General features: G+C 44.3%; 1 protein-coding gene and 1 long non-coding RNA gene across 24 annotated transcripts in view; one reads left to right on the top strand and one right to left on the bottom strand.

The window, feature by feature from the left end:
* The window catches only part of DTNB (dystrobrevin beta), a 387,737-nt gene extending 376,383 nt beyond the window's left edge, over nt 1–11,354 (bottom strand). For 10 of the 16 annotated variants that reach the window (XR_005595609.1, XR_005595612.1, XR_005595610.1 and 7 more), the window contains exon 1: nt 11,037–11,352. The gene's annotated coding sequence lies outside the window, so the exon portion shown is untranslated. Of the gene's footprint in view, nt 1–8,172; nt 8,315–11,036 lie in introns of all 16 variants that reach the window. The other 6 variants (XM_039528646.1, XM_039528645.1, XM_039528641.1 and 3 more) reach the window with 5 other exon arrangements.
* A 191-nt stretch (nt 11,355–11,545) lies between these two features.
* The window catches only part of LOC120401370, a 77,081-nt gene continuing 63,134 nt past the window's right edge, over nt 11,546–25,492 (top strand). The window contains exons 1-5 of one of the 8 annotated variants that reach the window (XR_005596404.1): nt 11,546–11,826; nt 13,863–13,898; nt 14,193–14,326; nt 18,519–18,700; nt 18,811–18,882. This is a non-coding gene — a long non-coding RNA (uncharacterized LOC120401370). Of the gene's footprint in view, nt 11,827–12,764; nt 12,817–13,194; nt 13,252–13,862; nt 13,899–14,192; nt 14,327–18,518; nt 18,701–18,810; nt 18,883–25,492 lie in introns of all 8 variants that reach the window. The other 7 variants (XR_005596405.1, XR_005596408.1, XR_005596409.1 and 4 more) reach the window with 7 other exon arrangements.

Raw genomic sequence — 25,492 nt, 5'->3', positions numbered from 1 at the left:
TTTTGTTTATCCTTCCATCTAGTTTGAACTGAATTAGCTCATGATCACTCGAACCAAGGTTATCCCCTACAACCATTTCTTCTATGAGGTCCTCACTACTCACCAAAACCAAATCTAAAATGGCATCCCCTCTTGTTGGTTCTTCAACTACCTGGCGAAAGAATCCATCAGCTATCACATCCAGAAAAATCTGAGCCCTATTATTATTATTACTACTACTTGTTCTCCAGTCTATATCTGGGAAGTTAAACTCTCCCATTATCACACAATTCCCATTAATGTTTACTTCATTAACAACATTAAAGAGGTCTCTATCCATATCCAAATCGGATCCTGGTGGTCTGTAGCACACCCCAAGCACTATCTCAGGGGAGACTCTAGTAGCTTTCTTTCCCAATGTGATTTTTGCCCAGACAGACTCTGTCTTATCCATTCCATCACTTCTTATTTCTTTACAGTCTACCTCATCATTGATACAGTGCTACTCCACCACCTTTGCCTTTATTTTTGTCTTTCCTAAACATCACATACCCTTCAATACCTGTACTCAAGTCATGACTACTATTCCACCATGTTTCTGTTATCCCTATAATATCTGGCTTCACTTCTTGCACCAGTAGCTCTAGTTCCTCCATTTTCTTACCTAGGCTCCTTGCATTAGTGTACAAACATCTTAATTTTTGCCGTTTGGCTTCACTGTCATTCTCTACCCGATTAGGCACAGACAGTCTACCACCAGTATCACTTATTAGACTGGTATCTACACTACCCTTCCTCCTTATGTCCATTCTCCTGCCCACGGTTGTATCCTTTCTTACTTTGTTTTTTTCCCTCTCAATGTTAAATTCTGGCGTGGAGATTACCTGAACATCTCCCAACCATCTCCCCCAAATTCCTAGTTTAAAGCTCTCTTAATCAGTTGCGACAGCCTCCATCCTAGAAGTCTATTTCCATCCTTACTCAGGTGAAGTCCATCCCAAGAGAACAGTCCTCTGTCCATGAATGCTTCCCAGTGGCCATACATTTCAAAGCCCTCCTTATAGCACCACTGTCTGAGCCATCTGTTGATCACCATAATCTTGTCACACCTTTGTTGCCCTTCTCTAGGAACAGGCAGAATCCCACTGAAGATCACCTGAGTCTCAATTTCATTAAGCGTCTTCCCCAGCCTGGCATAGTCTCCCTTGATACGTTCCAGCGAGAATCTAGCCGTATCATTTGTTCCCACATGAAGGACAATCAGCGGATTCTTTCCCGCTCCCATTAGGATCCTTTTCAGCCTCAGGTCCACATCCCGTATCTTAGCACCCGGCAGACAGCATACACTTCTGTTCTCCGGATCAGCTCTAGTTACAGGCCTGTCTATTCTTCACAGTAGAGAGTCCCCAATCTTGTAGACCTGTCTTTTCCTGGTGATAGTGCAATTCTCCGGTCTATCCCCTGTTCCATCTCACTGCAAGTCCTCTTGATTTCTATTGTCCCTTGCAGTCCTCCGCAACCCATCCCCTATCCTCCTGGGGCTCATATTTGGCGGTGTTGTCTCCATTGACTCTTCCCCTCTTCCTATAGGACTAGCTGCTTTTCTCTTCTTCCTTGCCCTCTCACCTTCAGCGACCACCTGCTGTGCCCCTTCTTCATTTTCCAACTCTGCAAACCTGTTCCTGAGCTCTATTTCTCCTTCACTGGCCCGTCTTTTTCCTCTGCCTGGTTCTCTTTGTCACATGCTTCCACCGTCCACTTTCCTCACCCAGCAGTCTCCCCTCAGAATTCTTTGGTCCTGCTTCCATCTGCAAGTCTGAGCTTTTCCCTTCAGCCTCCTCATGTCTCTGCTCCATCATCTGCTCGAACCCCTTTCTAAACTCAACCAGAGTTTCCACCTGCATCTCTAATCCTCGGATCTTTTCTTCCATCAGCTCTATCAGGCAGCACTTCATGCAGACGAAACTCTTTTCAGGTACCCCCTCCAGGATCATGTACATGCCGCAGCTTCCACATACGGTTATCCTCATTGTGTCTTCCACTGCTGCCCCTGTATCGGTCACAGCCTTCTCACCTAAAACCTGTTAGTCCAGGAAACACAAAGCAAAGCAAACCACCACCACTTACAGCAAAACAAACCCTCCAATGGGCACCAGAACACCGGCAGAACACCACCCACTCCCTTCACTGGCCTGTCTATTCCTCTGCCTAGCTCTCTTAGTCTCCCCCGCAAACTCCTTCAACAGAACTCCCACTGAAACTTCACTGTTTACAGCTCTGTTTGCTGGCTCCTGTGCCGCTGCAGCTGTCTATGCCGTTCATCCCAAAGCCAGTTTGTACTTGGACTGCCAGCAGTCCAGTCCAGCTCAGCTCACAGATCACCCCATCACTCAGATGTGATGCAGGCACCTGTGTATCAGTTGAAATTACTAATACCTCAGGATCCACAAAGGTTGTCAAATATGGATGCTTTCCATGAGTACTATGAAAACTGCTGTAGGCATTTGATCTACCCTCTTTGTTCACACCTACTGACCTTGGTACCTGAAAGAAAAGACAAAAATAGAACAGACACAGAAGTCAATTGTGCAGGTGTCTCAGTGCAGTGGGAGCTATGAAAACCAAAATCCTAATGCATTGGGCAACACAAGTTTCATCAAGCACCAGAAAAGCCCTGAATCTCCAGGCAAGAACAAACAACACTTCAAGGTGTGAAGCCCCTAGTGTGTCCAAACCGGGAGTTGTTAGTACTGCTGAACAACAGCAAACCAACAACTCACTGGGGTGAGAGCTCCAGCCTAAGGACACTATACAACGAGAAAAGTTGAAGTGGTGTCAATTGAGACACTAGGCAGCCCTAACAGCAACCCAGCGAAGCTTATTACTAGTTGTAGCCTGAAAAACTCTGACTTGAAGCAACAAGAGGGTTGTTGGTTCAAGATGCCTATTGTTTAAACCAACAGATTTAGAAAGTTTGGAGAGGTACCACCTTCACTATACGGCAAAGCACATACCTATGAAAAGAAATCCACATACCTATATGTCTTTTGAAGAACGGCCTCTCACTTGAAGCACTAAAATGTATTTATTAATTTTACCTACAATTTGGATTTACAAATTACAAAATCCTGAAGCATTTTTTTAATTCAGCACTTTTCAGTCTTTCCCTTCAAAATAAGAACACGTGTACAGTGAATCTTAAAAAATAGCATTACATATTTTACCCCTGTGAGAATTCTGCACCACTGCACATGCACAGAATTCATGTCCCCTGAAGATATTTTTTTCCCCTGTAGAAAATACATTCTGCTCAGGAGGTGCTACAATTACACCTTTCACCCACTAGGGCTGCTGTGGTGCCAGAAGATGGGGTGGCCAGCTCCGGGCTGGAGAAGCCAACTATGGAAGGGGAGGAGGAGAGGCTGCTTTCCTCATTGTGCCCTGCCCATGGGGTCAGGCAAGGAGGCCTGGGATGGGGCAGGGGGGGACAGAACAGGGCATACAGGGGTGATGGGGGGGTCACAGACTGCAGTTCAGAAGAGCTATTGGAGAGGATGGTGACTGAATTTTGGTGCAGGGACGGATGGGGCAGATGTGCCTGACTGAATTGGAGAGGACAGAGATCAGCCAGGGTCTGCATGGGAGAAGCTCCCCAGCTCCCTAACAATCCTCTCAAAAAAAAAAAATAATAATCTGTTGTATACCTCTCACCCGCACCAGCAACCCTCCAGGTTCACTCCCATGCTCCTTCCCAGCAACTTCACTCTCCGTCAGCTCCTCTGTTACCTGTGACTCCCCCAAGCCTTTGCACTGCTTCTGAGGGGTGCAGGAAACATTTCTGTATTGTAGTTTAAAGGAATTATTACTCAAAGTTCTTTATTAATATCCCTAGTAAGGAATCTTATTTATCAAAAATCATTTCCTGAATCTGTTCTGTTGTCTGCATTGTTACAGCTATACTTGCTGACAGGTATTTTGAAATAAATTACCAAAATAATTGAAACTGGTGTAATTATAACTATGCAGAATTTTAATACATTGTGCACAGAATTTTTAATTTTTTGGCACAGAATTCCCCCAGGAGTAATATTTTACTGATCTATAGTCATGCATTCCCACATCAAAGCCCTGAAAGAATATCAAAGCTACTTGATTGCGTCCTGAATTATCACTTTGCCAGACTCCTCAGGAAATGCAGTTTATGAATTTCACATAGGGAAAAATGGAAATAACTTTTATATAGTCATTTTTACTATTAAAAGGGTCTGAAAACTTCTTAAAATCCTTTTACTTTTCTTCTCCCACTTTTCCTCCCTTCCCTGTTTTCTATTTCTTTTTTTCCCCCTCATGTCTCTCCCCCTACCTTTATCCTTTAATTTATCTCGTCCCCAAACCCACTCTGTGTGTACCTTACTTTCCAAAGCTGCACTTCTCTGGTTAGAAAAGCCCCTACTTGGTTTCAACTTCAGTCACTGCTCATTCTAGATTGTTTCTGTGCTACTTTTGTTCCTGGCTTTATAAAAGCACAAGAAAGAAAGAAAGCAACTCACATCCAACCTCCTTAGGCCAATACTACAGGACCTATTTTAAAAGGTTTCGCTCTTCTTGGAGCTCATCAGCTGTAGGTAACGGCTTAAGTTTTAAGTACTTTTCCCCTTCAAATTGCAAGGAGGGAGCATGATGGTGCAATTATTTTTTCACCTCAGTGAGCATACTTAGTCCTTCGGCTAGTAAGTATCAAACTTTTCAAGCATTTAAGTATAAGTCACACCTTCCATACTTTTCTTCCACTCCTGCACCCTGGAGAAAAATCAAGACCAACACTAACTCAATTACTATTTTTTTTTCATAAATTAAATACATCTCCCTTATTAAAATCCCACATGTGCAATCATAGATGTTTGTCACCCTTTAAATTCTGCCTAATCTACTCACCTACAATGAGAAATTGAACAAGATCCACAAAAAGATTCACTCACTTCTCTTTTCTCCCCTTCCTTTCCTTATCTCCCTCAATATCAGGTTTAAACTAGTGTAAAAGATGAATTGTCTGTAACTTAAAGTCTTTCAACCATGATTTGAGGACTTCAGCAGTTCAGCCAGAGGTTAGGGGTCTATTACAGAAGTGGGTGGGTAAGGTTCTGTGGCCTGCAATGTGCAGGAGGTCAGACTAGATGATCATGATGATCCCTTCTGACCTTGAAGTCTATGAATATCTCATTCACTATCTCCACCCCACAACCTAACACTATATTCCCTTACCCTCCCCACTTCTTACCGGCTTCTCCTTATCCCTTTCATCTTCAACCATTCTGATTCCCAGGTCATTTCCCTCAGCAACTATGGACACTAGTATGCTTTAAATTCTTTGATGAGACGAGACTGTCACTTTGGGGAAACAGTCAAGTTTAGAGGTTAGTTCAGATGAAAATTTAACACCACTTTAGACAGAAATTTAGGATGAAAACATAGGACCATCTTACTCTTATGAAACAAGTAAGTCACCTTGCAGGCGCAGCTCAATGTTTTGTCTGTTTGAAGCAATTGGCACAAAAAAGGTTGTTTTGCTAGATAAGTAATAAGGGGAACAGTCTTCCTAATAGCTCAAACTGTGTGCCCGTAAGTTTTTTGAACAACAAATCGAAGAGTAGAAGATAGTGTACACATACAAATCATGCAATACTGTTAAATATCTGTAGTTGAATCCAGCATGTGAACCTTTCCTATATCATTAATGTCTTCGGTGACTTCTCATGGTTGGTCCACCGGAGCTCTGCTTAGTTGTTTCTACCAGACTGTTGTTCTTCCCATCCAAGCGTATTGTTAATAGGCATCTCTTGTGAAAGATGCACCATTCCTGCAACACCATTGCCCTTGCATAGCTGAGAAAAACATGTACTTCCCTTGCTTGTTTAAGTAAAACTTTGTAGTGGTATTGTCTATTACCACCTGAACTACTTTGTGTTGGAGACGGGCTTTGAAAGCATTCCTGCCTCATCAGATTGCTCTTCGTTCCAGAAAAGTTACATGCAGTGGGAATATGCAGAGGCCGCTCAAAGAACCATCAATTTCTGCCCCTCACCCACAACAAAAATATCTTCTCTGGTGCAGTCAATACAAAAATCTGTAGTATAATGAAAGGTTAAAATTTGGTGTCAATGTAAAATAAAATAAAAAAAATCAAAATCAATAAGTACAAAGAATACTATACTGCTTTTTTATTCTGATGGGAAGGAGGGAGGGATGAACTCTTACTGACAGTTATAGTCAAGGCCTGATTTCCTTTGGGGGCACATTAGACCACAGAGACACAATGGAGACAACAGAATTGTATGTTGGGCACACCTGAATTACATGGCCTTCTCCATACCCAAAACACATTTCAGGTATAATTTGCTCTTCTCTACTGGAGGACTTCAGAGCAAGTAATTTTTTAAATACGTATATAACACAGTACACCTACAACTCCGAATCTATAATTTGTCATCTATCCTCCTACATAAACCGAAAGACTGTATGCTATATTACTGACACTAAAACCAAGCCATGTTTTCATAACATCTTGCCCCTTGTTTTGTTCACTAATGAAAATATGCTTCTGGGTTTATACTTGTTTTATGTAAGCAATATATAAATGAGTAAAGATTTCAAAAGAGTGCTAGGACAGATTAAATTATATGAAACTTCTACAAATTCTCAAAATGATGTTCTGAGTATTAGAATAGTTTTATTAATAGAATTGAAATGACATCTATTTGGAGTTATGAAATGAGTTGATTATAAGGTGTTGCAGACTTATGCAAACATGCAATCTTTGCATTTTAGTTAGACTGTGTAACAATTAGCAGGCAGTTTTTTGTGGTGACCAATATTGTAAGAAATTCGTAAAATAATGTTATATCATAGAAATGTAAGGTTGGAAGGGACTTCAAGAGGTCATCTAGTCCATTTCCCCATACTGAGGCAAGACCAAGTATACCTAGACCAGTATTGATCAGTATTTGTCTAACCTGGTCTTAAAAACCTCAAATGATGGGGATTCCACAACATCTCTTGGTAACGTATTCCAGTACTTAACCATTCTTACAGATAGAAAGTTTTACCTAGTATTAACCTAACCTTCCCCTGCTGCAGATTAAGGCCATTACTTGTCCTACTTTCACTGGATATGGAGAACAATTGATCATCATGCTCTTTGCAACAGCCCTCAACATATTTGAAAATTATTGGTAGGTATCCCCTCAGTCTTCTTTTCTCAAGATTGAACATGCCCAACCTGTTTAATCCTTCTTCATGGATCATGTGTTCTAAGCCTTTTATTATTTTTGTTCTCCTCTTTTGAACCGTCTCCAATTTATCCAAATCTTTCCTAAGATGTGACACCTAGAACTGGACACTGTCCTCCAGCTGAGGCCCAACTAGTGCTGAATAGAGCAGGACAATTAACTTCAGCGTCTTGCATACAATGCTGCTGTTAATATACACCAAAATTATATTAACCGTTTCCACACCTACATCACATTGTAGATTCATTCAGTTGGTGATCCACTGTAACCCCTAGAGCCTTTTCAGCAGTACCACCATCTAGCAAGTTATTTCTGATTTTATAGTTGTGCATCTGATTTTTCCTTCCTAACTGTAGTACTTTGCACTTGTCTTTATTTAATTTCATCTTGTTGATTTCAGACCAACTCTCCAATTTATCGAGGTCATTTTGAATTCTAATCCTATCCTCCAAAATGCTAGCAATCCCTACTAGTTTGGTGTCATCCACAAATTTTATAAGCACACTCTCTACTCCATTATCCAAGTTGTTAACAAAAACACTGAATAGTACTGGATCCAGGATTGATCCCTGGGGGATCCCACCAGACATATCCTCCGAGTTTGATACAGAATCATTAATAACTATTCCTTGAGCATGGTCTTTCAACCAGTTGTGCACCCACCTTATAGTAATTTCATCCAGACCACATTTTCCTAGTTTGCTTATGAGAATATCACATGGGACTGTGTCAAAAGACTTACTAAAATCAAGATCTATTACAAGATATAAATAAGAGATACAATCAAGATATATTACTGCTTCCCTCTATTCATTAGGCCAGTAACCCTGTCAAACAAGAAAATTAGGTTAGGTTGTCATGATTTGTTCTTAACAAATACATGTGGGCTATTACTTAACACTATTACCCTCTGGTTGCTTATAAAGTGATTGTTTTTTAATAATGTGGTCCAGTATCTTTCCAGGAACTGAAGTGAAGCTGACTGGTCTGTAATTCCTGGAGTCCTCTTTGTTCTCTTTTTAAAAAGGCAGGAAACTTATGTTGGTAACCTTTTAATACAAAATGGATCGATTATTTACTATTTTAACCTTTACATGCATTTTTGAAGTTTTTGGGAAAATAGGTAAGGATGGCTGCTTTAAGTCTGATGGAGCAATACTGACCAATGAAAGATTTCATGGTAGCAGAACTAGATAGATCCCTTGGGTGTGCATTTTCAGACTAATGTTTTGAAGTTGGTGCTGAACTCAGTAGGAACACTTTCAACCTTAACTCTTTTAAACTAAATATTTCTGTTTGGCAACATGTTTCAGGGAGGGGGTAATGACTCGTATATTTAAAAACTTTCTGCCATTAAAAAAATTTTTTATAAGAGGTTTTCTTTTTTGTTTTTTTAGAAGAGCCCTAGTGCTGTTATGGTTTTCAGCAGTAACTTGAAATTTGTAGGAGACCATGCCTGGGGTCAGGGAGGCAGCTAATACTGGCTTCTTGAAAATCTATTTATTTTGGGCAGGTTATGAGCTGTCAAAATTGCCACTTCCTGGTGGTATTTTGCTCATTAGTTTGTTCCTGGCTTGCTGCCAGAAATGCCAAATTAGCACTGTGCATGCACCATCTCAGCGAATCACTTCAGCATGCCACACAGAACTAATGCAATGTAGCAGCAGCAGCTGCTTTTCCTTCATCAAAGTACCATTTGGCCTAGAGAAAAGTATAGTAGGATGGCAACCAGGGGAGCAATAGTTCTGGACTCACTTTTTCTACTTTAAGAAGTTAATAATTCTGCATCCTTCACAACCTTTATTATTGAGTAAAGAACCTTATAAACCTTCCCTACCAAGAGATTACACAAGCCAGAAACAGCATCCAGATTTTTACTGTAACAGACGCTAGTCTTAATTACTGAACAACACCGTCCCTCAGAAAAAAATCTGTTAAACCTAAGTTCTCATCTATGCTGTCTATAAAATGGGGCTGTTCATGCTTATATAACCCACTGTTTCACCGTATTAAGGATCCTCCTCTAGTGGCTGGTCCACAGAAGGTAACAGTACATCAGAGTCAGCAATGGATTCAGTTTCACACATCATAAAAACAGAAATTCCAGCAATATAGTGTCACCCAACCTAGTACTCAGTCAGGAGGGTCCTAGAGGAAGGGTGCCACCAACTGAATCAATAACACTTTCCATACCATCAAGATTTTCCTTGGAGGTCTCCCTATAAATATTCATCAGGCTTAAATTTGGTGACATGACCTCAAGCATGTTTGTACTTTTACACAGAACTGCAGCCCACAGAGTATATTTCACATGAGTTGATCTCTTACTTAGATGCACTTTGTATTGTGCATTTGTCATGAAGAACAGATCAAATGTAAATTACAAGAAGCTGATTCAATAATTTCATATATCTATATATCTCTGTTCATGCACATAGTCCTGTGTTCAATACCACACGATATTTAGAACAATCAAGATTACCTGGATTACACAAAAACTCTCTAGAGGCAACTTTCACGTTTCTATCCTTAATTCCTTTTTGAATCTTTAAAGGCTACTTTAAAAAGAAAAAAGTTTGCTCTTTGTTTCTTTATGTTGCATAAATATGGCCTGAATTTTTTTCCTGTTTGCTTCTCACCTTAAGAGTCTCAGGAAATGTCAAACCTAGTTTTCACTTGAGGATGTGGAGATCTCTGGGAGGGACTATGAGCTCCCCTCATCTTTAACAGAAGGGGTGGAATCTTCATACACAATTTAAAAGCAGTCTTCATAACAGTCACTTCCCCTCACAATCCAATGTCAATCCCACTAGCAACCTACTTACATTGGGACAAACGTAAGAAAAGACTTGTTTCTCTCATAGGAAAAACAAAAACAAAAAAAAGCACTTTTTCCCCTGTGAAGGTCAGCCTTCGCCTATCACTAAGAATATAAATATTTCTGCCCTGAGCATATCTGACAGAGCCAGGGAGACAAGATGGGTGAAGTAATAACTTTTATTGGACCAACTTCTGTAGGTGAGAGAGAGAAGCTTTCGAGCCAGGAACTGAAGTCTGCAGCAATTTCACTACCTTATGGTCAATAGTGTTCAGTTCAGAGTGGAAGAGAAACAGCAGAGACCTCTAGAGAGCCAGGACAGTTCCAGAGAGGAGCCAAATACACTCCCTCCTAGAAAATCAATGAGGATCGCGAAAGAGAAGTGCAGGGTGCACACAGATCTATGCAATGGCAGTCTCTCCCCCTAACGCATGGGGGGGCGGCAATCTCGAGAGCATGAACGAAGCGTCCACCCCCTTTCTGTCTCCAGGCCGATGCGCAGCATTAGGAGAGATGATCCTCGCAACAAGGCATCAGGGCCCCCGTACACAGCAACCCTTATTGCCCCCCAAAAACTCAGGGGCCCACGCAAGGCACCACCCCGGAGCGCTCCGTGCCGGAGCTTTCCCGCTAGCCGGAAGAGCGGCGGGGTCGACACAGGGGTCTGGCAGCGATCGCTGCATCGGCCCCTGCAGGCACCCGAGTACGGCGGGGAGCTCCTCGCCCCAGCCACTGGCGGCACCTCCCACGGGTCAGCCAAGCCTGGCTAGTTCTCCCCGAACGGTGCTGGACCAGCTCCGTGACGCGCCTCGACCCTGCGTGATACCTCAGACGGGGCGACGGGCCCGACTAGCCCACGGTTCCGTCCGCCTCCCCCAGCAGCTGCCCCGGTTCCCCTCGGCCCCAGCTCCGCCCGCCCCGGCAGCGCCTGGTGTCGTCCCCAGCGCACTCACTTTTCCCGGTGGCTGCGACCAGCGGGTCCCCGGGGCCGCTATCCTGGAAGGAGAAGGCAGCGGCCAGGCCTCCGGAAGCCACCTGACTCCGGCTCCGCTACCTACTCCGCAAAACCGCCGGGTCCCCGAACGCCTCAGCGTCTCTGCTCCAACGGACCCTCCCCGGCGGCCTCGCTAGGGCCAACTCCGACCAATCCGAGGAGGCCGCCACAGGGGCGCGCGCGCGCGCGCTCACTCAAACCAAACCGACATCGCCTCGACCTGCCCCCTCGCGCTCTGACCGCTCTAGCCAACCCGCGGCCAACTCCGCTGGCCCCGCCCCTGCTTGTCAAGCCAACTAGCGGAAGCTGATTTTTTTTTCCGAGGGGGAGCGAGCGCTTCAGCCAATCAGCAACCAAGTCTGTACGGCTCGCGCCCGCGCCTCGCCGTATATCTCCGGCCCTCGTGCTTCCGCAGCCAATCAGCGAGCACGTCTCCTCGCGCGTTCGCGGTCCCCTCTAACGGTCCTCTCTCCGTCAGTAGACCGGAGCTCGCGTCTCCTCACGCTCGTCGTTCAGCGCTCTGGCGCAAGGGTTGTTGCTGTGGGGTTGGAAGCAGGTCTGTGGTGGTGGCGGCTGTGAGGGGAATTTCCCTCACGTAGTCTCTGTCCGAGTCCGCGCAGGGAGCCCCTAGCGCGCAGGGCACCATGAGGCCCAACCTGGGCACGATGGAGTCCTGAACTGGTGAAACCTGTGGTGCCTCCCCTTGTGGGCCTGAGCCAGAGGTGAAAGTAGGCCAGTACGGAGGACCGGTAAAAAAAAGGAGACTGGCTGAGGAGGGGAGAAGCTTGCTCCCTGCATAAGAATAGTTTAAACTCAGCTGTTCCCTGAGTGGTTCAGCTCTCAGGGTTAGGAGTAGTTTCTGACATCCTTGTTAATGTCACTCACAGTAGCTGTGGGGAGGGTGTGTTTGACCACGGCAGGGGCAGTCCTTGAGGGGATCATGTCTCCAATACTACTAATATACACAACAAGTACAAGCATTTGGCTCCACGGCTTAAATCCAGAGCTAATAAAAGCAGGTGGAAGGGGAAAACTCACTTTCACATTGGTTTCTTGTCTTCTCCCTCCCCGTCCTCCAGCCAGGCTGCAGACAAGGCTCTGCATTCCTCCCCCACCCCCAACAAGGGTTCTCCTTTAGGCTCTAGCTTGCAGTAGGGACACTGGCTGAGATGCCTGCTGCTCCTGCCTGCATAAGAACAGTGCGTGACCATGGCAGGGGAAGTTCTTTTCTGCCCCTGGGATGAAGGGATCTTCTATACACAAAAAACACAATCAAAATCAGGAACCATTTCCAAGTGCAAATCTATCCCATTCCCTTCCCAGCAGAGGATCATGGTTGTGATGTCCAAACTGCTTGCAGATCCTCTTTGAAATGTTACTGAACTGCACAGGGAACAGCTGAGTTTAAACTGTTCTTATGCAGGAGGCAGGCTTCTCCCTCCCTCAGCCAGTCTCCCTGCTGCAAGCTAGAAGGAAGCCCCTGCAGCTGCTGCTCAGTGCCAGGCAGGGAGAAAGCATGGAGCCTAGTGTCTACAGCCTGGCTGGAGGAGGAGGGAAGACACAGAGAAAAATGTGACAGTGAGTTTTCACTTTTTCAGGCTTATTCCAGTAGTAAAGTTTTATTACAGACAGTACTGGTAGTAGTAATAGTAGCTTTATTTTTTCTATCCATGTCATGCAATGGGAGGGATCCATGAAGTACGTAGGAGAGATGGGTTGCATGCGATTGGACCATATGGGTAAGAAATGTAAATTACTTTCACCTCTGCCCAAACCCCAGGGCTCCCAGCCGCCTCTGCAGCTAGTAGCTCCGGGGGTGATTTAAAGGGCCTAGCTTCAGCTGAATCCCTGAGCCCTTTAAATCCTGATTTAAAAGCCCTGGGATTTAAATGCCACGCCTCTTCCGGTTGAGGCCCCTCCCCCTCCACAGGACTCTGGAGTACTGGCAAGCCCTTTAAGTTATTTTCACCCCAGGCCTGAGCCCTTTGCTGGGGAGTGACACGTTTTCCTGCCCAACTCCTGCAACCCAGCACTGCCCTGGCATTCCCCAGCCAGCTGGTGCCCTGGTGCCAACTTTGTGATTTATGGCATGTCTCATAATGGTGTTTTTCTCTCAGTGCTAGCTCCTGGCTTCAGGGAAGAAGTTCAGCTTTCTTTCTTTCATTTTTTTTTAAGTAAGTTTCTTAGGCTCCTGGGTGCTGAGAAAAGCTTAAATATGTGCCCCAAGTTCACCCTAAAACCTCAGAATCTAGCAAATAAATTAACTCGGATATATATATATAATGTTTTTTTTAATCTCATGATTAAGCCAGTCTCATGATTTTTGAGCATTTAGGGCTTGCAGTATTCTGGTAGGGCTTGTGGGAGTTCTCAGCATAGGCGTGGGAACTAGGGGTGCTGCAGCACCCCCAGGCTGCCAGCCCTGCCTGCCCTGGCTCGCAACTGCTGGCCCTCACACACTGGGTTCCCAGCTGCCAGCCTCAGCTCTGGGGTGGACAGAGGTAAGGGGGTTGGCTTTCAGCACCCCCACTATTAAAAATGATCCAGCACCACTGGTTCTCAGTGACTAAACCCCAAAGCTCCTCCAATCACATGATCTCCAGCCAAGGCAGGGCACCATGAGAGCCAGGGAAAGAACATTGCCAGGAAGCTGCAACCTGAGGACAAAGAGTAAAATACAGGAATGCTGGGGCATACCAGCGGGTCATATTGAGCCAGAGTTTCAATAACTGTAGTAAATTAGTAGTAGGGCCTTTTTTTCTTGTCTGTATCTCCTCTGTTACAGGTACACTGTGGGACTAGAGACCATCTTTATCATCAGGTCAGTGATCTAAATGACTGTTACCCAGTGATGGTAATTACAGTGAAGCAATGGCTTTACTATGGTTAATTGAGAGTCACTGTTTAAAATATTACTATTCTTAGGGCTCTAAAATCCACATGATGGCCAAGAATACATTGAAATTTTCTGTGTTTCATAAAGGTGAAGGATTGAGTTAGTGGTGCAAATTTGGGGACATTTGAGCAAGGATTTCCCAAGATACAGGGTTCCAGATCCCCCCGCACCCTCCAAAAATCAGCCATTTACAAAACCACCTGGTTCTTCTAATCTTAGGGCAGGTCTACACTACAGCAGGAATCGAAGCTCTGAGATCAATCTACCGGAAGTTGATTTAGCAGGTCTAGTAAAGACCCACCAGATCGCTCTCTAGTCAACCCCTGTATTCTACTCCCAATGAGAAGAGTAAGGTAAGTTAACAGGAGATTTTCTCCCGTCGACCCCCTGCAGTGTAGACCCCGCAGTAATTTGACCTAAGGTATATCGACACCAGCTATGTTATTCACCTAGCTGGAGTTGTGTAGCATAGGACAACTTACCGCGATAGTGTAGACATAGCCTTAGTTTATCCATACTGGGGGTTCAAAGTACTGTATTGGTCTGATCCTCCCCAAACTGATATAATCTGTTGGGATTTATCTCAGCTGGAGACAGCACACACTCTTCGGGGAAGCAATATTGAAAAAACTTGGGAGAATACTTCTACCTTTTTTATTTGTCCCATTGAAAAAAGCTGCACTCGAGAAGTCTCAAAGAATCTAGCAAAGCATCTGAGCTCCACCTTCTGAAGAGGCCAGTTGGGCATTATAGCCATTCTAAGGGAAAGCAATTTAGCAGAGTATGCACAATCATTCTGAATAACTGGACAATCTAATGTCTTATTTTGGTGTTGTCATAAACAGTTAAGGGTTTTTTTCTACCTGTAAAGGGTTAACAAGCAGTACCTGTGGACACCTGACCAGAGGACCAATCAGGGACAAGATAATTTCAAATCCCTGTGGAGGGAAGTTTTTTTTTCTGTTCTTTGTTTTTAGAGAGTCTCTCTTGGGAGTTGAGGGAGTCCAGACATCTTAACCAAGTCCTCCCAGGTTTCTGCAATAAATTCTTCTATTCAAGCTAGTGAGTATTAGCAAGGAACTAGTATTCTTATACTTTTATTTCTGTATTTGCAATTCTGTGTTTTGCTATAGAATTTCTTTAATTCTGTACTGTTATTGCTTTTACTGAGAAAGAAGGGAGGGGGAATTCTCTCCAGAGATTGATAAGTTTAGACCCTGTGTATTGTTCCATCTTGGTTACAGAGACAGTTGCTTTCTTTTTATTCTTTAATAAATCTTTTCTGTAAAAGACTTGGTTATGATGTCTGGACTCCCTCAACTCCCAAGAGAGACTCTCTAAAAACAAAGAACAGAAAAAAAAACTTCCCTCCACAGGGATTTGAAATTATCTTGTCTCGTTATCTCTAGCTTGCTTCTTGCTTGCTTATATATACCTGCCCCTGGAAATTTCCACTACTTGCATCCGAAGAAGTGGGTATTCGCCCACGAAAGCTCATGCTGCAAAACGTCTGTTAGTCTATAAGGTGCCACAGGATTCTTTGCTGCTTCTAAAGAACCAGACTAACACGGCTACCCCTCTGATACTTGATATCTTGTCCCTGATTGGTCCTCTGGTCAGGTGTCCACAGGTACTGCTTGTTAACCCTTTACAGGTAGAAAAAAACCCTTAACTAACTGTTTATGACAGGTGTCTCGGGCAAAATTTAGTTTCCACACACATCTTAGAACTGTATCACTGATTTTTTGTTTCCAGTTTGACTCCTGCCTAAAACAGCTTACAACCAACACAATTTCCATATGAGAATTAAAAACCGTGCTGTCCACAGATTTAATACATAGCACTTTGATATGTTTATAAAAGAACAAGTAAAAGTTTATTTAACAAAGCATAGAGATTCAGGTGAAATCAAGTAGAAATATTGGAAAGAAAGGGTTACATATAGCATAAAATCGTAACACGCATTCCAGAGCCTAGACTTAATTACAAAGCTCTTCTCTTATCTAATAAAGTTTACCTCACCCAAAGTCTTTCTCCCAGCATTTTATAGTGTAACTAGCTCTGACCCTCCATTTATAAGACATGCGCACTAGCAGCTTGTCTCCTAGGTGAAAGATATCAGGGTGTCCCTTGGCAATCCCAGATATATCAGAACAGTCCTTTGATATTTATTCATAAACCATACACCCTCCTGCTGTGTCTTGTTACTTCTAGATTTCACAATCTCTCATCAGTGTCTCAGTCTTGATTAAGTGGTAACTCAGTATGCAAATAGACTTACATTGAGAGACAGACACGAGGCATGTAACTTCTTTCTGACTTGCCTTTAACCTTCAAGGCTTTAAAAACATAATTTCCAGCATAGGTACATAACTTTTAAAATATTGTTGTTACATACATTTCACAATGATTATGACGACCACTGGCTCTTGGTAGAGACCTTACATGCCACCCTTTGGTGAACTATTCTGTAGCTATTGGACCCAGAGGATCCCTGTAAACCTCCACGTACCTTTTATGCCCTCTTCCTGTTGGCACCATGGGGTCCCTGCATCACAACCTCTGAAGTCAGGGTCTGGTTCATAAGCCATGGCAGAAGAGGGCATGCAGGGTTCCCTAGAATAACAGTGAGGACAGAGACTCCATTTACAACAGTCTCTCTTGAAGGGAATAAGGTCCTTATTGCTTATCCAAGAAGTTATAGTCCTGAGCTCTAAAAAATCCTGACATCATGCACCCTGCTAGTACATCCCACTTTGATGTCCATGAACCTGCTTCTGTGGTCCACCAAGGTCTATATAATAATGTAGCACCATTTGTGGTTTATGGGCGTATGAGTCCCATCAATAGCCCCAACACAATTTGGGAAGCCCATTCTTTCAAAGCCCACCACCTCTGTGGAAACAACAGTCCTGATTGCTTCAGGAACCTCCACAACCCCCGCAGCTGACTTGCCAACATCAAAGTGGTTTGCCATGGACCTGTAGCAGTCTGGGGTTGCCAGCTCCCAGATGGTTATAGCAACCCACTGGTATGGCCTGATTCCAGCAGCAGGAAGCATGTAGACCTGAAGTGGGTCAGCTGGATCCACTGGCAGGCAAGGAGCACTTCCGGTCAAATGCCACAGGATGGACAGACAAGGTCTCTCACGATATACCATGAACCAAGCCTTAGAGCAGCTACAGCTAGCAGGGTGCTCAGAATCCTGGGATGCACCCAGAGAAGGCACAGAATCTGACACATGTCTGCATACCACAGTATGGATATGCTGGCATGGTTATGAGGCATGCATAGCCATGTGGTGTGGCTGCCCAAAAATGAGCTTTGAAAGAATGGGTTTGCAAGTATGGGTCACGTGCACCCAGGTTTACTATGCAATATAGACCTAACCTTGCAGTGGGCTAGCCAACTTCAGCTCATGTTCAAGTCAATGGATAATTAAGGGTGCTTTGCCCCTCACAGACTGGGTCCTCTACAACTGTTGCTTCAAGTTGTGTGCAAATTCAGGAATGCCCTTCTGCATTCATTCGTAGATTCCAAGGCCAGAAGGGACCACTGTGATTATCTAGTTGATCTCCTGTTCTCAAGTTCTGCAGTGTAATCCAGACCAGTGAAGGGTTGTGTGTCATTGTGACATTCCCCTGGTGTTATCTGGTCGGTCACTCCAATCCTCGACTCTGGGGAAGAGAAACAGGAACTGGATTGTCATAGGGGTTTCTTTAACTCCCTACTCCTGGGGGGATTTTTTTTATGTGTCTGTATTGTTACAGACTTACTTGCTGACAGTATTTTGAAATAAATTACCAAAATAATTGAAACTGGCATGATTATGTAGTGTTACATAAAATAAAATTTGACAAATAAAATGACAAATAAAATTTGCAGAATTTTGCAATATTATATGCAAATTTTTAATTTTTTGGTGCAGAATTCCCATAGGAGTAACCCTAACAGCATCCCAATGCAAGAGGGCAAGGGGCTAATTGGTATCTAGTAATGTGTTTCAGCTGGTCTGACCAGATCAGCGCACAAAAAGCTGTCATGTAAGATATCATTTGAAAGCTAATAACATAGTGATCATTAATATTATTGCAGAGCACACGGTTTTGGGAAATTTGGGACTAGAGGCCGTTGAGGTCATCTTGCCAAATATAACCAAGGTTGGTGAAGGCCAACGTGTAGCTGTGGTGTAACAAGAAGGCTGCTGGAGTCAGAGTTGCTGGTCCAGAGCTGCTTGTCACACAGACATTCAGTGCATGCTTGTATGCTGGCTAGGAGTGTCCACACAAGAGAGCTCCAGCAACTGGGCATTTTAAGGCACCCAGGGTTATAAGGCAGGTGATGACTGCGACACTATGTACCGCGGGGGAACAGCCTGCATCCCCATGTTCATTCTTATAATATGATTGTGTGGTATCCAATGCAAAGTTTGTCATGTTGGGTGTCTTTGGAAGGCTCATGATGCCCTGAGCATTGTTGTTATAGTAATGTTATAGGTTGCAATTTCATGTATATAGTTATGAGGCTGAAAATGTGTCCTTGTAGCTTAAAACAAGCCCAGGCAAAAATCTCCAGGAGCAGAGGGGTAGTTCACACCTCATCAGGGCATGTATGGGACAAACCCAGCCCAGCCTCACAGGAACAAAGGACACTGGCTTCTGCAGAAACAAAGGATCTGTTGGACTCTCCCACTGATCTTCCTTTGGTCACTTTGGGACTACAATGAGGTAATGTTCACCTGACTCTGAGGTGCGGGGGGCAAAGCCAAGAGGGAAGAAAGAACAGGGTAAAAGGGAGAGACTTTGCCATGCTCTCTCTCTTCCACCTCCATCTACAGACACCACCATCAAGTGACTGAAGCGTTGATCAAAGGAGAGAGTCTGGCTGAAGGGCAACCAGCCAGCCTGTGGTGAGAAGCATCTAAGTTTGTAAGGGCGCTGAAAGTGTTAAGATCATCTTAGAATGCATTTTGCTTTTTTTTCATTTGACCTAATCTGAGTTGTTGTGCTTTGACTTATAATTACTTAAAATCTATCCTTTATAGTTAATAAATTTGTCTGTTTATTCTACCTGAAGCAATGCATTTGGTTTGAACCATGTCAAAGACTCCCCTTGGGATAACAAGCCTGGTACATATCAATTTCTTTGTTAAATTGATGAACTCATACAAGCTTGCAGTGTCCAGCAGGCATAACCGGATACTGCAAGATGGAGGTTCCTAGGGTTGTGTGTGGGATTGGGGAGGGATAGCTCAGTGGGTTGAGCATTGGCCTACTAAACCTAGGGTTGTGAGCTCAATCCTTGAGGGGGCCACTTAAAGATCTAGGGCAAAATCAGTACTTGGTCCTCCTCGTGAAGGCAGGGGGGCTGGACTCAATGACCTTTTAGGGTCCCTTCCAGTTCTGTGAGATAGGTATATCTCCATATATTATATTTTTCCACCCAGCCAAGGGGCCTGACACAACCCCTCCCCACCAGAACCCATCTGCAGGGCCTTCCCCAGCCAATACACCTGTCCCCCTCCCCTCCAGAGTCCAGCTGTGGCCCCCCCCAGCCCAGACACCCACTGCCACAGAGTCCAGCTATGGGGGACCCCCAGCCCAAATACCTGCACCACCCCCAGAGTCCAGCCACATGGCCTCCCCAGCCTAGACACCCACTCCTTACCCCTCAGAGCCCAGAGATCCAGAGGGAGAAACATCCTGATGCTGGGTTAAAAACAAAAGAACAGCCATACTGGGTCAGATCAGAGGTCCATCTAGCCCAATATCCTGTCTTCCCACAGTGGTCAATGCTAGGTGTCCCATGAGGAATGAACAGAACAGGTAATCATCAAGTGAGCCATCCACTGTCGTCCATTATCATAGAATCATAGGCTATTAGGGTTGGAAGAGACCTCAGGAGGTCATCTAGTCCAATCCCCTGCTCAAAGCAGGACCAACACCAACTAAATCATCCCAGCCAGGGCTTTATCAAGCCAGGCCTTAAAAATCTCTAAGGATGGAGATTCCACCACCTCCCTAGGTAACCCATTCCAGTGCTTCATCACTTTTCTAGTGAAATAGTGTTTCCTAATATCCAACCTAGACCTCCCCCACAGCAACTTGAGACCACTGCTGCTTGGTCTCTCATCTGCCACCACTGAGAATAGCCTAGCTCCATCCTCTTTGAAGCCCCCCTTCAGGTAGTTGAAGGCTGCTATCAAATCCCCCCTCACTCTTGTCTTCTGCAGACTAAATAAGCCCAGTTCCCTCAGCCTCTCCTCAGAAGTCATGTGCCCCAGCCCCCTAATCATTTTCGTTGCCCTCCGCTGGACTCTCTCCAATTTGTCCACATCCCTTCTGTACTGGGGGGCCCGAAAGTGGACAGAATACTCCAGATGTGGCCTCACCAGTTCCGAATAGAGGGGAATAATCACTTCCCTCAATCTGCTGGCAATGCTCCTACTAATGCAGCCCAAAATGCCATTAGCCTTCTTGGCAACAAGAGCACACTGCTGACTCATATCCAGCTTCTCAACCACTGTAATCCCCAGGTCCTTTTCTGCAGAACTGCTGCTTAGCCAGTTGGTTCCCAGGCTGTTGCGGTGCATGGGATTCTTTCATCCTAAGTACAGGACTGTGCACTTGTCCTTGTTGAACCTCATCAGATTTCTTTTTGCCCAATCCTCTAATTTGTCTAGGTCACTCTGGACCCTATCCCTACCCTCCAGCGTATCTACCTCTCTCCCCAGTTTAGTGTCATCTGCAAACTTGCTGAGGGTGCAATCCATCCCATCATCCAGATCATTAATAAAAATGTTGAATAAAACCAGCCCCAGGACTGACCCCTGGGGCACTCTGCTTGATACCAGCTTCCAAATAGACATTGAGCCATTGATCACTACCCGTTGAGCCCGACGATCTAGCCAGCATTCTATCCACCTGAGAGTCCATTCATCCAATCCATACTTTTTTAACTTGCTGGCAAGAATACTATTGGAGACCATATCAAAAACTTTGCTAAAGTCAAGATATATCACGTCCACTGCTTTCCCCATATCCACAGAGCAAGTAATCTCATCATAGAAGGCAATCAGGTTGGTCAGACATGACTTGCCCATGGTGAATCCATGTTGACTGTTCTTGATCACCTTCCTCTCCTCCAACTGCTTCAAAATGGTTTCCTTGTGGACCTGCTCTATGATTTTTCCAGAGAATGAGGTGAGGCTGACTGGTCTGTAGTTTCCCGGGGTTCTCCTTCTTCCCTTTTTTTAAATATGGTCACAATATTTGCCTTTTTCCAATTGTCCGAGATCCTCTCCCAATCCACACAAGTTTTCAAAGAGAATGGCTCTGCAATCACATCAACCAATCCCTTAGCACCCTCAGATGCATTAGATCCAGACCCATGGACTGGTGCATGTCCAGCTTTTCTAAATAGTCCTTAACCTGTTCTTTCATCACTGAGGGCTGATCACCTCCTCCCCATACTGTGTTGCCCAGGACAGCAGTGTGGGAGCTGACCTTGTCTGTGAAAACAGGCAAAAAAAGCATTGAGTACTTCAGCTTTTTCCACATCATTTGTCACTATGTTGCTGCCCCCATTCAGTAAGGGTCCCACACTTCCCTGACTACCTTCTTGTTGCTAACATACCTGTAAAAACCCTTCTTGTTACTCTTCACATCCCTTGCTAGGTGCAACTCCAGTTGTGTTTTGGCCTCCCTGATTACACCCCTGCATGCTCAAGCAATATTTTTATACTCCTCTCTAGTCATCTGTCCAAGTTTCCACTTCTTGTAAGCTTCCTTTTTGTGTTTAAAGCTCATCAAAGATTTCACTGTTAAGCCAAGCTTTTCACCTGCCATATTTGCTATTCTTTCTGCACATCAGGAATGTTTTGTTCCTGCACCCTCAATAAGGCTTCTTTAAAATACAGCCAGCTTTCCTGGACTCCTTTCCCCTCATATTAGCCTCCCAGAGGATCCTGCCCATCAGTTCCCTAAGGGAGTTAAAGTCTGCTTTTCTGAAGTCCAGGGTCTGTATTTTGCTACTCTCCTTTCTTCTTTTTGTGAGGATCCTGAACTCAACCATCTCATTGTCACTGCTGCCCAGGTTGCCACCCACTTCTACTTCCCCTACCAATTCTTCCCTGTTTGTAAGCAGCAGGTCAAGAGGAGAACGGCCCCCGATTGGTTCCTCCAGTAGTTGCATTCCCGGTTTCTGGCAAACAGAAGCTAGGGACACCATCCCTGCCCATCCTGGCTAATAGCCATTGATGGACCTATCCTCCATGAATTTATCTAGTTCTTTTTTGAACCCTATTCTAGTCTTGGCCTTCACAACATCCTCTGGCAAGGAGTTCTACAGGTTGACTGTGCGTTGTGTGAAAAAATACTTCCTTTTGTTTGTTTTAAACCTGCTGCCTTTTATATCCCCAATATAACGCGGTCCTCGGGGGCCAAAAAATCTTACCGCGTTATAGGGGAAACTGCATTATATCGAACTTGCTTTGGCCTTGAGCATTTCCGTTATTAATAGTCAGCGAACATGCCTGGCCCTGCCCCCTATCCGACTCCCACCTACTTCCCACCCCCTGACTGACCCCTCAGAACCCCTAACCCATCCAACCCCCCCAGCTCCTTGTCCCCTGACTACCCCCTCTAGAGACCCCCCTGCCCCTAACCACCTCTCCCAAGACCCCACTCCCTATATAAGCCCCCCTGCTCCTTGTTCCCTGACCGTCCCATCTAGAGAACCCCCCATCCCTAATCACCCCCTGGACTCCCACGCCCTATCCAACACCCCCGTTTCCCATCCCCTGACTGCCCTGCCCCCAGAACCTCCGAACCATCCAACCCTCACTGCTCGCTGTCCCCTGACTGCCCCCCCGAGACCCTCTGCCCCTTATCCAACCCCTTGGCCCTGGCCTGGCACCGTTAACATGCTGCTCAGAGCAGCGTGTCGGAGCCAGACACGCTGACGCGCCGAGCCGCCAGAGCGCACAGACCCGCCCCCCAGAGTGCTGCTTTACCACGTTATATCCGAATTCATGTTATATCGGGTGGCGTTATATAGGGGTAGAGGTGTAATTTCATTTCGTGGCCCCAAGTTCTTGTTTTTTGAGAAGGAATAAATAACACTTCCTTATTTACTTTCTCCACACAAGGCAGGATTTTATAGACTTCTATCATATTCCCCTTAGTCATCTCTTTTCCAAGCTGAAAAGTCCCTGTCTTATTAATCTCTCCTCATACAGCAAACATTCCATACCCCTAATCATTTTTGTTGCCCTTTTCTGAACCTTTTCCAATTCCAATATATCTTTTTTGAGATGGGGCGACCACATCTGCACACAGTATTCAAGCTCTGGGCGTACCATGGATTTATATAAAGGCAATATGATATTTTTTGTCTCGTTATGTATTCTTTTCTTAATGATTCCCAACATTCTGTTCGCTTTTTTGACTGCCGGTGCACATTGAGTGGATGTTTTCAGAGAACTATCCACAGTGACTCCAAGATCTCTTTCTTGAGTGGTAACAGCTAATTTAGACCTCATTATTTTATACGTAGAGCTGAGATTATGTTTTCAAATGTGCATTACTTTGCATTTATCAACACTGAACTTCATCTGCCATTTTCAGACCCAGTCGCCCAGTTTTGGGAGATCTTTTTACAGGTCTTCGCAGTCTGCTTGGGACTTAACTATCTTGAGTAGTTTTGTATCATCTGCAAATTTTGCCACTTCACTGTTTCTCTCTTTTTCCAGATAATTTATGAAATGTTGAATAGGACTGGTCCCAGTACAGACCCCTGGGGAACACCGCTATTTACCTTTCTCCATTCTGAAAACTGACCATTTATTCCTTTGTTTCCTAACTTTTAACCAGTTACCAATCCATGAGAGAACCTTCCTTCTTATCCCATGACTGCCTACTTTCCATAAGAGCCTTTGGTGAGGGACCTTGTCAAAGGCTTTCTGAAAATCTAAATACACTATATCCACTGGATCTACATGCTTGTTGACCCACTCAACAAATTATGTTCATCTATGTGTCTGACAATTTTGTTCTTTACTATAATTTCAACCAGTTTGCCCGGTACTGAAGTCAGGCTTACAGGCCTGTAATTGCCAGGGTCACCTCTGGAGCCCTTTTTAAAAATTGTCATCACATTAGCTATCCTACAGTCATTTGGTACAGAAGCTGATTTAAATGATAGGTTACAGACGACAGTTAGTAGTCCTGCAATTTCATATTTGAGTTCCTTCAGAACTCTTGGGTGAATACCATCAGATCCTGGTGACTTATTACTGTTTAGTTTATCAATTTGTTCCATAATCTCCTCTAATGACATCTCAATCTGGGACAGTTCCTCAGATTTGTCACCTAAAAAGAATTGCTCAGGTTTGGGAATCTCCCTCACATCCTCTACCGTGAAGACTGATGCAAATAATTAATTTTGTTTCTCGTTAATGGCTTTATCATCCTTGAGTGCTCCTTTAGCGTCTTGATTGTCCAGCGGCCCCACTGGTTGTTTAGCAGGTTCCTGCTTTTGATGTACTTAAAAAAAATTTGCTATTACTTTTTGAGTCTTTGGCTAACTGTTCCTCAAATTCTTTTTTGGCCTTCATAATTATATTTTTACACTTCGTTTGCCAGAGTTTATACTCCTATTTTTCTCATTAGGATTTAACTTTCACTTTTTAAAGGATGCCTTTTTGCCTCTCACTGCTTCTTTGACTTTATTGTTTAGCCACGGTGGCTCTTTTTGGGTTCTTTTACTATGTTTTTTAATTGGGGATATACATTTAAGTTCAGCCTCTATTATGGTGTCTTTAGAAAGTTTCCATGCGGCTAGCAGGGATTTTAGTTTTGGTGCTGTATCTTTTAATTTCTGTTTAACTAACCTCATTTTTGTGTAGTTCCTCTTTCTGAAATTAAATGCTACCATGTTGGGCCACTCTGGTGTTTTCCCTGCCACAGGGATGTTAAATTTAATTTTATTATGGTCACTGTTACCAAGTGGTCCAGCTATATTCACCCATTGGACCTGATCCTGTGCTCCATTTAGGACTAAATCAAGAATTGCCTCTCCTCTTGTGGGTTCCAGAACTAGCTGCTCCAAGAAGCAGTTTTTTAAGGTGTCAAGAAACTTTAGCTCTGCATCCCTTCCTGAGGTGATATGTACCCAGTCAATATGGGGATAATTGAAATCCCCAATTATTATTATTGCGTTTTTATTTTAATAGCCTCTCTAATCTCCCTGAGCACAGCGGTCGGTAGGTATTCAGTATAGGGTGGTGTTAATGTGACCATCACTTATTTGCACCATGGTGTCTAGGAAGTGGACCTCCCTTTACAATAGCAGATGTAAAGGTAGCCATCCTGCAGCAAAAAAACTTCAGGACCAGACTTCAAAGAGAAACTGCTGAGCTCCAGTTGATCTGCAAATTTGACACCATCAGCTCAGGATTAAACAAAGACTGTGAATGGCTAGCCAACTACAAAAGCAGTTTCTCCTCCCTTGGTTTTCAC

This window comes from Mauremys reevesii, linkage group 3 (assembly GCF_016161935.1).
Source record: "Mauremys reevesii isolate NIE-2019 linkage group 3, ASM1616193v1, whole genome shotgun sequence".
Lineage (NCBI taxonomy): Eukaryota > Metazoa > Chordata > Testudines > Geoemydidae > Mauremys > Mauremys reevesii.
The sequence above is the reverse complement of the archived record's forward strand: the minus strand, read 5'-3'. Positions and strand labels throughout refer to the sequence as shown.